This window comes from Euprymna scolopes, chromosome 2 (genome assembly GCF_053919585.1).
Source record: "Euprymna scolopes isolate OS-2025 chromosome 2, ASM5391958v1, whole genome shotgun sequence".
NCBI classification, from domain to species: Eukaryota; Metazoa; Mollusca; class Cephalopoda; order Sepiida; family Sepiolidae; genus Euprymna; species Euprymna scolopes.
Genome location: NC_136483.1, coordinates 135,497,320 through 135,512,832, shown reverse-complemented (window position 1 = coordinate 135,512,832; position 15,513 = coordinate 135,497,320).

Below are 15,513 nucleotides of genomic sequence, written 5' to 3'. Positions count from 1 at the left end.
CAACAATGGTTTACACTTCCATGTTTTTATTGTCATCATTGGTGAAATCGCCCATCTTTCAATCAAATCGATTCATTTTCTGCTCTACATGCGGAACCATCGCAGTGCACTTCAAAGAAGTTTCACATGCCTCCCAGCAATGACTTAGACCGCAATATATTGTTGTCTAGATTGCACCGTAGAGAACCTATTACTGATTTTATAAAATTACTTCTCATATATATTTGCTTGATTTAAAGTTAAAAGTGTAAAAGATACTTAGCATGGTTCAATTGTGCCCTAAACAGAAACATTCATTTCAAACGCGCCCCTGTCATATCAAATAACTAAGTTTTGATATTATGTGTCTGGCATTATTGGCAGTGCAGTGACAATGGTTTGAATTAAAGTTTTAAATGAAAATGTGAAATATCAGGGTTCAATTATGCTCTAAACAGAAACATTCATTTCAAATGCACTTCTGTTATATCAAAGAGCTTACTATTTACTTTATTTGTCAGGCCTTTCATATTGTGTGGTAATAAACTTTCTCAAATGCGCTTGTGATGATAGGCTGTGTAAGGTGTTAACTTTGTTCCAAATAGCATGTTTCTTCTTTAATCATATTATTTTGATTATCGATACTTATACAAGATATTTCGATACCAAACTTGTCGAAGAACACTATCAGGCATATATAATACCTTCGTGTGAAATTTCGTAAAAGTCGGCGCAGCCGTTTTGAGTGAATAAAAACCAGACACACAGACAGACAAAATTCCTTTTAAATCATAGTAGATATTATAGCATATAGTATTATGTGGTGTGCAAATATATCGAGTGTTATTGGTAAAAAATAATATAGAAAATAAGGCACCATATAATACCATAATTATGAGAAAAATTACTTTTAGTCACAGATACCGTACAAAGGCTACACACAAACACACACACAAACACACACACGCATAGAATTATTTTTTTTATTTCTTAAACATTTTAATGTTTTTATGTAAATATTAAATAATTTTACGTGCATAAACTTATATATAAATATATATATATATAAATATTTAATGCATATTTGATCATAAATATTCAAATGTTTAATAAAAAAAAATATTTACAAATAATACGTCTCAAACAGCGGCGACTAGAATGTAAATGAAAGGGAGGTAACTGCCGTCAAAAGAGCTCAATTAGGAAAAAGAAAATGCCACAGAATCGCTAATAAAAAGAAATACATGAACAATTTTATATATATATATATATATATATATATATATACAGAGAGAGAGAGAGAGAGAGAGAGAGAAAGAATTGTATAATTTATAATAAAGTTTTGCAGTAAAGAAAAAAATATTATTTGAAACAAGGAATACACGGAATTTAAAGTGCTTTCCTTAATCTGCTTTAAATGCTTGGCTCATCTCCTTAGAGGACACACCTTTAGCAAAATAATCATTATTGATAAAAATAATTTTGCTTTTTTGCACATATATTGAAAATTAATTAAAACTGTTTTTAAAGGAACATAGAAAATGGCCTCATTTTAAGGGGATCTAACGGAAGAAGTGGAGTAAATAAGAAAAAGGAATATGCATTCCAGGTACACGATTTGAGTGATAACATGGGAATATAGACGAATGTTATTTTTATATTCCATACTTGTTAAGGATTCCAATATTGAAGGTAAAATAAAAACGTTGTTGAATCGAGTGTCCAGAAGAAATGAAAAAAACCCTTGGAAACATCAAACGCATGAAGAGAGTAAATCTTATTTGTTTCGGTATTAGGCTGTTCGAAGACAAAAGTTTTTATATGGTAAAATCCAACTGGAACATGTAACTTTGCCAATTAGCACAAGCTACTCATCACACATAAATAAATTAATGTATAGATTTACATTTTGGATAAATGGACGTAAACAAAATGAAAATTAAAACATTTCATAAAACACAGCAAGCTATTTTTTTTGTTTGATTTGCATTGCAATATCAATTAAATTAGAATTAAAGTTATCAAATTAATTTTTTTCGAAATATGCGGAGCAACCGATTTAAGGAGGATCAAAATGTTTCCAGTCATCCTGAACTTCTCCTTTGCACTGAATTCAAACAATGCCGAGTCACGAGACGAGTGGTTGCCGATCGCGCAATCCTATATATATATATATATATATATATATATATATATATATATATATATATATATATATATATCATAATTTAGTAATTTAAATTTTTGGATGTGAAATGGTTAAATTTCAAGTCTAGAATTTATATTATGTGCAAACAAAGAATACATTTCAATAAGTATATTTCCTTAACCTACAGGTTTTTTCGATATTTACCCATCTCTTAAGAAGAAAAATATTAGCAAATATTATAAATGGTTAATACCTAATTTGTTAAATGTAATAAACACAGAAAACCATAATTAAAAATGTTTAAAGTTTCTAAATCAGAGAGTAAAAGAAAATGAAAAGGATATCCAGTGTGCATGGTAAATATACATAATGTATAAAAATGGTAAATATACATAATATATGGATATATATGTACATAATTATATAAATATATATATATAATTTATATATATAAATATATATATACGTACATAATATTTATACATAATATATATTATATATATTATATCTATACATAATATAATATATATAATATATGATATTATATATATATATAATATTTAATATCTATATACACACTCTATATTAAAGAGAACAATGCGAGCATGAAAAATAATATGGTTAAGATTAAACATGGAAAATTAAAGGACCAGTTGTAAAAACTGGAAAAGAAAAGGACAGGATATTGTAGTAAAAAATATAATAAATGTATAATATAAATATTGGAGCATAAACAATTGTTTATATCATGTTATAAATTGAATTTAAAAAATACTTAATGCTGCAATATTTTTGGTTATAAATTGTTATATTTTTTACTAGACTACTTGTCGTTTTTTTTTCAGTCTTAACAACTAGTTCTTTACTTTTGCATGTATAATCTTAAACATTTTATTTTTCATGCTCGCGTTTTTCTATTGTAATCCATGATTTTTCCAGGCTTTCAATACATTCACTTGTTCTTTGTTTAATTTCAATCTTATTTTTTGACCCCATGATAATAACAATGTACGCCACTCGTCTGCATTCAATAAAATCCCTTCAATGATTTCCCTTTCATGATTTCATTCTGTTTGTTTCGCGTGTTACTTCTCTTTTCGCGGCAACAATGAATAAGTAGGAACGGTTTTCGCTGAGGCGACGTTGTGGCTATTTAAATCAGTTGTAAAAATGCGTCGCTAGACTCCTTACATACTTTTACAATTTTGAACAGAAGAAAATTCATCATAACTTTTGTTTTACTGAACGAAATTTTTTTTCACAATATAGGTGAGAAGGTGATCTATAAACTGTAATCTTTCTTTGAAATTTGTTCGAAGAAAGTGAGCGTTCCTAAATGAATTAAACTGCCACTTCACTATATATTCAAACAGTAGCCTGTTTGAATGATATATACACTAATATATATATATATATATATATATATATATATATGTATATATATAAAAGTGAACGTGTCTGTGTGTGTGTGTCTGTGTACATTTCCCTATGAAATAACTCGGTTAATTTTTAGTCTTCAGACTCGAAATTTGATATACAGGGTACTGAGACTTGGTAAAATGGATATAATCGGGTTTCGGCCAGATATTTCGCTGTTAAGGGGTCAAATTTCAACGATTTGACCTTTGAGAACTCTACCAAACTTCTCCGACAATTTTGTGTCTACATACTTGACATTTTAGATATTGGTTCCTTGGACATGGATTTCACTTAATAACGTGATTTGAGCCCAAAACAATAAATATTAAGGGGTCATAACAAGGGACAAAGCTAAAAAAAATTACCGTATATATATATATATATATATATATATATATATATATATATATATATATATATATATATATATATAAATATATTGCTCAGCTTACACCTCCGAACACCCAGGTACCGCTAGGCACACATTGCTCGTATATATATATATATATATATATATATATATATATATATATATATATATATATATATACATAATATATATACATTATATATATTATATATGTAAATATATATTATATATATTATACATTATATATTATATATTATATAGATATTATATTATATATATTATATGTTATATACATTATATATATTTTACATATTATATTATATATTATATATTATATATATTATATTATATATAATATATAGTATATATATTATATATTATATATATTATATATATTATATTATATATTATATATAGTATATATATTATATATTATATATTATATATATTATATTATATATTATATATATTATATTATATATTCTATATTATATATACTATATATAATATAGTATATATACATATATAGATACTTATCCACATACAGTACTGTTTGGCTCTTTCACGACTCATCAGTGAGGCTGGATAAGCAACTAGCTCAAGCCATATAATGCTCCCTGTCTTAGCTTTAGCATTTGGGAAGTGATATGCAAATTACCAGTCGCGTATATATATATATATATATATATATATATATATATATATATATATATATGTATGTATATATGTACATACATATATATATGTATGTATTTATATATACATACATGTATATATATATATATATATATATATATATATATATATATATATATATATATATATATATATCCTGCCGTCTCTTTGTGCTTCCTCTGCATATTGTCCGCATCCGCCTTGTATTATATTATCTGTTTTTATTCTTTACACATCTTAAGCTATCGCAAACCAAAGCAAACTAAAATTCACCTATATAATTTTAACAACGCGAGATTTCCCCGCTCACCCCGTCGCCTATCACACATCTATATACTTTAATACCTCACCTATTATCTTCCTAGATAAATGTTACATAGAAATGTTTAAAACCTAGCCGTATAGCTGATTTGTTGATTTGTTGAAACCTTAGGCTTTGAAATACCTAAATATAAGATCATATAACACCATCCCCATTTACTATGTATCTTTGTTTTATCAACAAATAATTTTATGTACATAAACATATGATTTTGTCTTGTCTATAATTGCTTATATGTATATATCTATATAAATAAAATGAACTCATTTGTCCCCTTCGAGTTTGACCTTAATAGGATTGAAAATCTTGAGATTTTATGCATATGTACTGTACACAAACTGCCTCGCGCTATCGGAGGTGTGTTATAGGCATATTACCTATCCACTACCTCACTGATTGCAGCTTCCTATATGTTATCTGGTGAGAGTTCTCCGCCAAAATCGGTTACGATCAATAGGAGTAGTAAATCCTTCTCTTTCTATTAAATTCATACTTCCACCGCCACCCATTTACACCGTCCGTGGCGGTTCACTGGAGACAATTACGGACATACACCGGGTTAGGTTTCTATAAAAAACTGGACTGTAGTTTAGGTGAAACGCACCATGCTTACTTTTATGTTGGTTCAAAATAAAAACGAAAACTTTACTTTTTCTTTCCTTAAAAAAAAAACATTATATTACTTCAATTCTGTTTTATTTTGCTTTCTGTTCATTTATAACATTTTTTTTCATTGTATTTTATTTGGGTTTTTATGTTTCTTTTCTCTGTTTTTCCTTCTCGCGATCTTTCCATTTTGCCAATTTATTTCTTTTCTCTTTCCGTTTTTCTCTTGTTCGCCAAGTTTACCATCGTATCCTTTTCATTTTTATTTATTCATTTATTTATTTATTTATTTTTACTGTCCTCTGTTTCTGTTTATGTTTCCACGATCTTTCCATTTTTTTCCTCTCTTCGGCAAGTTTAACATCGTTTCTTTCTTTTCACAGTAAAAAAATAAAATTACAATGAATCTTTCCGTTTTTTTCCGTTTCTTTGCTCTTTGTTCGCACTTTTTTAAAAAAAATAAACATATCATAAATCATTTCCGTTACATTTCGCTTTGTTCGATGCCTTTCTCTCTATTTTCATCGTTTATTTCTTCTTTTTTCTTTTTTAAGTATTTTCCTTAGAGGCGCCAATAGGAACCTAATTTTTCTCCATTCTTCTTTTTTCTTCTTATTTTGGGGGGTTGGAAACGTCCGCCTCACGTTCGTATATAACAAAATATTTCTTTGGTAGATTTCGGGGTGCTAACACCGCGGTGATGGGGTCTCTTCCATTACACCAAATCGAGCCACAGCAAAGCGTGCCAGAGTACAGCTAGTATATTATATTATATTACTTTATATTATAAATATTAAAGACCATCGGGTATATTTTTGTTTACACACACACACACACACACACACGCACACACACACACACACACATATATATATATATATATGTTTGTGTATGTGTGTGTGTGTTTCCATGGGACTTGTTATGTAGCTGTTAGTAAGTACAGTATGTGCCTTCTCTTATCCCCGGCCTAACCCATTTCTTATGGTGACGGGAATCTTGAAAGTAACTTTTTAAAAAAAATCAGGCAAGCGTCTCCGTCTAGCTTCAAAACTTGGAGCGAATTCGCGCAGTATTCATTTGTAAAAGAAGTATATAGTCGTTGTTTGGCACATGTAAGTATACACATACATCCATATACACAGACACACAGGCACGCGCCTACATATATATATATATATATATATATATATATATATATATATATATATATAGAGAGAGAGAGAGAGAGAGAGAGAGAGAGAGAGAAAATAAAAAAGGAACAAACCGTATTATGTGTTCACCAACGTTTCGTCTTTATTTCGAGACTTCCTCTGGGTGATATATATGGGGGGGCGGGTATATTTTATTCTTGGTGAGATGATACTTTGTGAATGCTTTTAAGGAATTTTATATTATTATTATTTTTATGTAATTGATGTTTTCTGGAATCAGTATTGTGCAGGTTTTTCTTGTTCTTTGAATGGAGAAAGAGTGATCTTCGACTTGTGGGGTCTATTTAAATAATGATTAATTTAAAAGTAGGAACATGTTGTTAATTAATAAATTAATTAATAATTATAATAATAATAATAATAATAATAATAATAATAATAATAATAATAATAATAATAATAAATTGGGAAAAAGAGATTTATGGTTATGAGTAAGGGGTCAACTAGTTCTTAAGTTTTGGAAGAGTCAAGGAGTCAGTCAGTATTTATTCTAGTTTTAGAGATGGTCGTGGAATTTTTTTGTTTGTTTTTTTTGTGGGACTTTTCTCCGGATTCGTAATTCGGCGAGAGACATAGGAGGATGCTCTCGTAGTGTTATAACGAAAATCGTTTATCTTGTAGGAGTCATGTGCTTATGGAAACGCGTTATAGCTGTGACGAAAGATTATCGTGATCTCTGCATGATCCTAAGATGCGAGATGGAGGCCATAGGGTCACATGAAGGTTGACCTTCGAGGGTGCAAGGATTCACGTCACATGGTATTATTTGTGAATGTTATTTCATTTATTAGATGTTAATGAAGATTCGTCCAAAACAGGTTTCCAGTCTCCCCTCCAAGAACAAGATGAATTCCAGGTGGATAAGATCAATGAGGCATGAAGTTAAGGTATGTCCAAACACATGTACCACACATGCACACACACACACACACAACTTCATATGAACAATTGGATATGAATATATAACAAATAGACAGCAACATTTAGACGATCATACAATGGTCCCGTTTTATGGTAACAATACAATATATATATATGTATATATATATATATATATATATATATATCGATTTGCTAGTAAGGTTTATCGTAAAGTGCTAGGTCACAATATATCTGTTGTTCTTGCTTCAGGCTGGCTGATTAAAAACTGTTTCCTAAATGTCGTCTAATTGGAGGAATTTGTACTCGCGATAGCACAGACATTGGTGCAAACAATTTAGTATATTAGATTTGTATTCCTGTTGCAAAAGAGATTATGTGCTTCACACGATTAAAGATGGATCAAATTGAGTAGAATAGAGAGGGATTTATGTTACATACATTTGACTCACATCTGGAAGCACATGCACTTATGAAGAAGTGACCTGTTTTAAGTGATTAGAGGCAATAGATACCTCTGGAAATGAGCATGCGCCGGAAGTTTAGTAATACAAATAAAGCGGAAAACCTAATCGACACAAGTTTTAACCTTTATTGAGTCCAGTGGAGAGGATAAATCCAGAACGACTCGAAAAAATAGTACATTAAGCAGAGAAAGACTGGTTCGTTTTTTGTTAAGAATACGCCATTTATCATGTCTGAAAGACCACTCGAGGATAGAGTTATTGGGTAGCTTAGCTGAATAGTGGAATGTCGAAAAGATTTGGAAAGACATTTATAACTGGTCAGAAACTAGTTATGCAATAGGATTATACAGAAGAAATTTTACATTCTAATTGAAAACGGCAATGTTGTAGTCAACCGGCAGTTAGCCCCACGGAATGGTGTTCCAAAACCGTGAAATTTTAGTAAAGAAGCTTTGTTTATGGAAGTTTTGTTTTGTTATAGGTATGCATAGAGAAAAAGTTAAATTAATTTCCTTAGTTTTGGGTAGAGTTTTTTGCGAATATTTTGAATGTGCAAATCATAAATGTAATCTCAGTTGATCACTTGCAATACGCATGAGGGTAAATCAAAGGATGTTAAGCAACGTCTCTTCTATTGTAGGAAAAAGAAAAGACATTCGCCCAGTAGATTTTGAAGTCAGTCTTTGTACTCTGTCAAGGAAACAAGGAGTGCTCTGAGAGGCACATTCTCAGGTGTGGCGACAGTACTCTATATTTGGACTATTTTACGGGTAAAGGATCGCGTTAGGTGCGGCATATTTTTGGTGCATAAGAATAATAATTCCAGCGACCTTAGTAATGGATTTGATGTAAGTCTTCTATTTTAGGTTTGAAGTGAACTTTCGCTTATGTGCTAACCAAAGCAGAAGGTTTTAACAAGATGAGATATATTCATTTCAATTAAGGAAAACTGAGGACCCGAGGATGAAAGAGAGACGATTGGTTTTAGACTTATAAAACTAAACTAGACAACCTCCCCCCCATTTTACCACGTGCTCCTGTTCAGAGAGATTCAGGAAGATCTTAATTATTTATTTTCTTGGATTGAAAGCCATGTTTTAGTTTTATTTTTACTTTTTTACATAGACATCACCACTTATCAAGGCGAAGGGGCAACTCGAGTATAAGGGTTAAAGAGTGTACAGTAGAAATTGGACAATATAGAAACCGTTAGTAATGGAAATTCGGTAAATTTGTTAACCTATATGGAACGACTCATCAAAAACTTGTTTACGTTAGAAGTTAGAAGTTTCACAAGAGTTCCCGATGTATTCTGTACAAGTCCTGGCGATGAAGAATTTTCAGTGGTTAGCTCTTCTGTACAGGTCCTAGATTTTATATATTTTGCAGGCAAAGAGCAAAAGATCCTTCTCCTGTTGACACAAAAATATTATGTGCTGGAATGCAAAGATATTCAATATATTTTATGGAACAATTCTGGTTTCTGATTGGTTGATAGCAGAACGTGGCTCGATTTGATTCGTCTGTTTCTATCGCCAGTGTCTATAAGGTAACTCTTCTGTGACCATACCTTCATATCCAAAATATTGCAACAAATTTTCTAAGAAGTGTTACTATAAATAGTAATGTCATCTGCATAAATGTCAACGAATGATATAAGAATTCTAATCGATTGAGTACTCTTAAAGATAAAGAATAGATTTAAGTCCTTCATGGACCCTTGAAATATGTCTAGTTGATACGATATGATTCAGTCTTCTGTCTATCAACAATTATTTTTATAAACTTGTCGGATCGAACAGCTTTGATGGTTTAAAAAACATTTAAAGATATTCTATTTCTAGAAAACCACTTAAGTAAAAACTTTATGCTACATTCTATCAACGGCTTTTGCTATGCCAAGATCTATTGCTTTATAAACGAACTCCCCTTCAATAGATTCACTAATCCTATGTGATAGTACAATCAGCACATCAGGTGTTAGTCTTGCGAGACGAAATCATCATACGCTGAGTATCTTTCTGAGCAAAATAGCAATTTGTTGATTTGTCACCGATTCAACCCACAACAGACTGACTGGTCTGCAGAGATGCTGAATACCAATCTCAAGTAATTTTTATATATTAATAAAAATTGCAAAGATTTAAGAGTTTTACTACTCCTGTTACATTTATAGTAGATGCTCGGCTGATCTCGAATCTTTTGTTTTCTTCTTCTTGTGTCGTGGTATTTTCAATGGCGTTGATAAAATCTGTTAGTGTTAGTCTTTCTCTATCGGCTTCTATTCATTGTTGGTCCGATTCCTCTGAAGACATCATATGATTTGAACTTGGCAGAATACATGGGCGGGTTGCCATTACCTTCCCCAGAGCAATGGCATCTAACTCACCTGTTTGCACGTATCCGTTGTCCTTAGATTATCCGCATAGCTTCAGTCGAATAACATTGCTCGGTCTTGTAGCCAAGATCAAATCACTTTTGTGTAGTATCTCTTCCGGCAGATACTGTAATCAAAGACCATATGTGAGGGCAACATGCTCTTATAGCAATTAGTTATTGGCCAATGTAGGAGAAACCCTTCTTACCAATTGTCACTATCCAGCTCCCCTACTCCCCGGGGAGCTTGTCCCCATTTCCTCAATCTCTCCACATTAAAAAAAGGTCTTGTACCTAATTTGCTCAGTATAGAAGTAAATAAATACCAACCCCATATATCAGACCATTGCTCTTGGGCAATCAGTTATTGGTCAATGTAGGGGAAACCCTTCATACCAATTGTAACTATCCAGTTCCCCTACTCCCCCGGGAGCTTGTCCCCATTTCCCCAATCTCTCTACATCAAAAAACGGCCTTGTGCCTAATTTGTTCAGTGGGAAAGCAAATAAATACCAGCTCCTTTACCTATAGTCACACACAAATTCCCTTTTCTCTTTACCAAAAATACATACAAATCGTCCATGAACATGATTTTATTCCTAGGACATCCCATATGTGGAACAAGATATTACGATGCTGCTTTCAAACCGACTTCAGCATAGTTGTCTTGAAGTCTGATATCAACACATAGTTGGTAAGCTGTCCTCTTGGATAATGAATTCCTCTTAAGTAATTTCCTCTTATATTATTCATTATTTTCATTCTATTATACTCATTCAACTGATGGTAACTTTAACTTTTATCCTCGGGTGCACCACAAGATTTGATAAGTGGTTCGTCATTAGTTAAAAGGAAATTGTTTTTATAGTCGCGTGTACGTTAATATTTCTTGCGTAGAAAGAGAATATATTGATTCAAAACATTCACAGGTGTACGAGTATCAACGATACATGTTTAGCAGTCAAACCTATAATACCGTACCTGTGACAATTGCATCCCCTTAGTTCCATTAATTCTTCGATAGGAGTAACGAGATTGATATCATAAATAACTTTTAATAATTTCAAACAAAACTGTATGTCGTCTCTCGGTCGAAAGTGAATAGATGATTATAGTTTGGGGCAAAATTTATTTTTTGTCCAGTTCAGAGATACGCGTTTTAGAACACCGGGTATCCCCACAAAAATAACGGTGTGTTTTATTTAACTACATTGAGCTAAGAAACATTACTAAGCATTGAATTGTATCCCTTTCCGACATCCCTAAAGTCAAGTTAATTTACACATTATTCACTATCATTTAGTATGGCCTACTCGAGGATTACTTTTCATAACAGCGATGGATAGTTACACGCCCCTTCCATATATGTATATATATATATATATATATATATATATATATATATATATATATATATATATTTATATATATATATATATGTGTGTGTGTGTGCATGTATGTATATATATATATTTATATGTATATACTTATATAGATATGTATATATGTATATATATTTATAGATGTATATTTATAGATGTATATATATATATATCCATATATGTATATGTGTATATATATATGTATGATGATTGCAACGTCTTTCAGACGAGTGCCACTCCCTCAGACATTTAAAATCCATGGGCCCAAATGCCTGAGGGAGTATCTATACAAATATGATGTTACAGAGTCTTAGCTTTGTACGACAGCTAAGCCTCTCTCTCGGTTCAAAATGTTGACATCCAGCAACAAGCAAGAGCAAGATAGCAAGCAACAAATTAAACTGCAGAACAGCTTTATGCGGGTAATGGTCTTCCGCTTTATGGTTTTTTAAATCAGAGATTTGCTTCTCCTAGAAAGGTTGCCTTCACCACGGCTTACGGGAGCCCTCTCCACCCCAATATACATATACAAACACACAAATATACACGGTGCTAGTTGGCCGTTGACCCAGAAAAAGAGTTCATTCGCCCTTTGGAAGGTCTTATTTTTAATCTTTCAGGGAGACTAGCCGCCCTCCTTACCAAACAAGTCTGGTGGGGGAACCAGTTTAGTCGCCGGTGACCCGACCATGAGGCAGGTAGTACTGGGTTACATTGTCCCAGTAGCGCATGACATGACCTGACATATGTATGTACATACATGTATATATATCTATACATATGTGTAGATATGCGTATATATTCATATACATGTATATATCTATCTATATACACATATGTATATATATATATATATATATATATATATATATATATATATATATATATATATATATATATAATCTAGAGCCCAAAACAGTATCAGCAACCCGGAAAGCTATTTAACAGTGCATAGTTAAATATGCTGATTTGTTTTTACAACTGGTGCTTACATAAAATAATATTCGAACTATTGTAAATTCTTGGAAGCAAATTAATACATTGGTTGAAAAAGATTTGTTAACTTAATTATATATGTAAAATTAAATAAGAATTACAATTAATTTTACAAAGATAATCTAAAATAGCAACAGTAAAATATACTATAAATATTAAAGACTTAATATTTCATCCGATGATCCATTTACGTGAAATCATTTATCTTTTTTTATCCCATTCCTTCTGCTTCACTATTTTTTTAAACTTTTACCAAGTAAGCACTATGACTTACTTGTAGTTTCATTAAATACTTTGCAAACAAAGTCCGATTTCGCATTTTGCCAATTCCTAACCTCTGATGAGAAGGAAAGTATTTCTTTTGAAACATGGCGGATTAAGGACACTTAAGTTGTGGTTCCTTGTTGAAAATTAAATGCTTTTTTTTTTAACTCTTCTTAATCTGTTTTATTAATTTTTATTATAATATATATATATATATATACATGTTTATACATATAAATTGAAACTGATTAATTAAATCAATTTGTAATAATTTCAACGTAACATAATGATATGATGCCACAAATAGCTGACCAGAGTAAACATTATACTGCAGTAGGGACTTTAATTTAAAAATCCCACGATTTTATTGTAATTATCCTGATGTAGAATTAATATAACCATTAAAGTTCTTGTAAAATTTTATCAAAGATAAATATTTGATTTTGGTATAAAACGACAATTGAAATCAAAAAGTCATGAATTCTGATAGAATGAGAATTTAAATGATGCCAGTTTTGTTTCCTAATTGTATTATAAAGAGGTGCCCGGTCAATCAAAGAGCACAATAAGTCAATCCCAGGAATAAGGTGAGCTATAATAGATTTATGGAGAGGTGTCCAGGCAATGCCAGGAATAAGGTGACCTGTAATAGTGTTACGGAGGTGTGTCTGGTCAATCAAAGGAACACAATAAGAAATCCCGGCATTTAAAGCGACCTGGGTTCATGGTACCTGGGATGCGTCAATATTACGTCAATCTGCCAGGAAAGCTAACCGATATTAAAATGGGTTAGCCTTCAACCAGATACAAGTACAATAAACAAAGCTGGCAAGAAAAAGATCAGCAGGTCAAAGTGATATAAATAAAAGAGCAGAGAGAAAAGACAGGCGAAGAGATACAAAACGAAATACAGGTCGAGACAGAGTTCTACAAACCTACCTCTCAACTAATCTCCACCTCGCTCCGATGTTGATTGTCACTTCTATTTTGAAGCGTAAAAGTGTAAAAAAAACAAATCTGTATTGAAACAAAAAGTGGCTCGTATTCATTTTAACACGAAATAACTTTTCGTATATACGACCAAGAGAACTTGACGATTTGTCACTTAACAAATGTAAAACCAACTCGAGAATAGGTGAAATGAATAGGAATATTATGAGAGGATTAGAATAATGAATGAGATAAATAAGATGTGATGTCTTATAAGAACGGTTTTTGAAAAGAAGAAAACTTTACAGAAGAAAACGATAAGGCTACAGAGAGGCAATCCTGTGGTAAAATGACGCATAAATGAGACGATTTTATATAAAAAAAGTATGTTGACAGTCATTCCATTCGATGCTAGAAAGAAGAAAGGAAAAAAAATAGAACTTGCTCCCATACTTACGAAACTGTTTAAGCGTTGCCTTAAGGAGAAGTGCTTTTCGACTCCCTGGAAAATCTCATCAGTATGCCCTGTATTTAAGAATTCAGGTGATAAGTCATCTCCCTCTCAGTACAGATCAATAAGCCTCTAGTGTGTTATGAGTAAGTTGCTGGAATCCATATTAAATAGAGAAATAGTAAACCACCTCAACAGAAACAATCTTCTTAGTGACACCCAATATGGTTTCCGTTCTGCAAGATCTACCGCAGATGTGCTAACGGTTATATCTCACAGGATTAGTGAATCTCTTGACAAAGGCTTCCTTTCTAGGGCAATTTTCCTTGACATATCAAAGGCCTTCGAAAAGGTATGGCATAAGGCCTACTTCACAAGATTTCCAGCTACGGTATAACTGGAAATGTTTTCTCAATCATTGAATCATTTCTCTCCGATAGGCTCATAAGTGTAGTGGTCGATGGACAAAAATCAGAGGCCTGCAGTATTAATGCTGGAGTCCCTCAGGGGTCAAACCTGGGCCCAACTCTCTTCCTGATCTACATCAATGACCTCCTTAAACACATACTTTAATCATTCGTTGACATCTATGCTAATGACACGTCATCTCCGGCAACACATCAGAGGCTGTAAATGACAAAGTTCTCTCTAATTCTCTCTCCTCTGATCTCGAGCGCGTGGTTCAGTGGGGGAAGTCGTGGTTGGTTACCTTTAATGCATCTAAAACAAAACTCCTATCTTTACATCATCAACGCTCTGATCCCCATCTTGCATCAATTGAAATGGATGGCTCTCGTCTAGGAGAAGCCCCGTGTTTTGACAAGCTTCTGGGTTTGACCTTTACTCCTGATCTGAAATGGAACGCGTATATCAAGTTTGTTGCCAAGGTCGTTGGGAAGATGGCGGGATCCTTCTACCGCTCCAGAAGATATCTCACTACTGATGCAATTATCTATCTATATAAAAGCCAAGTACGTCCAAGGATGGAATACTGCTGCCATATCTGGGCAGGAGCTGCTAAAAACAGACTATTCTTC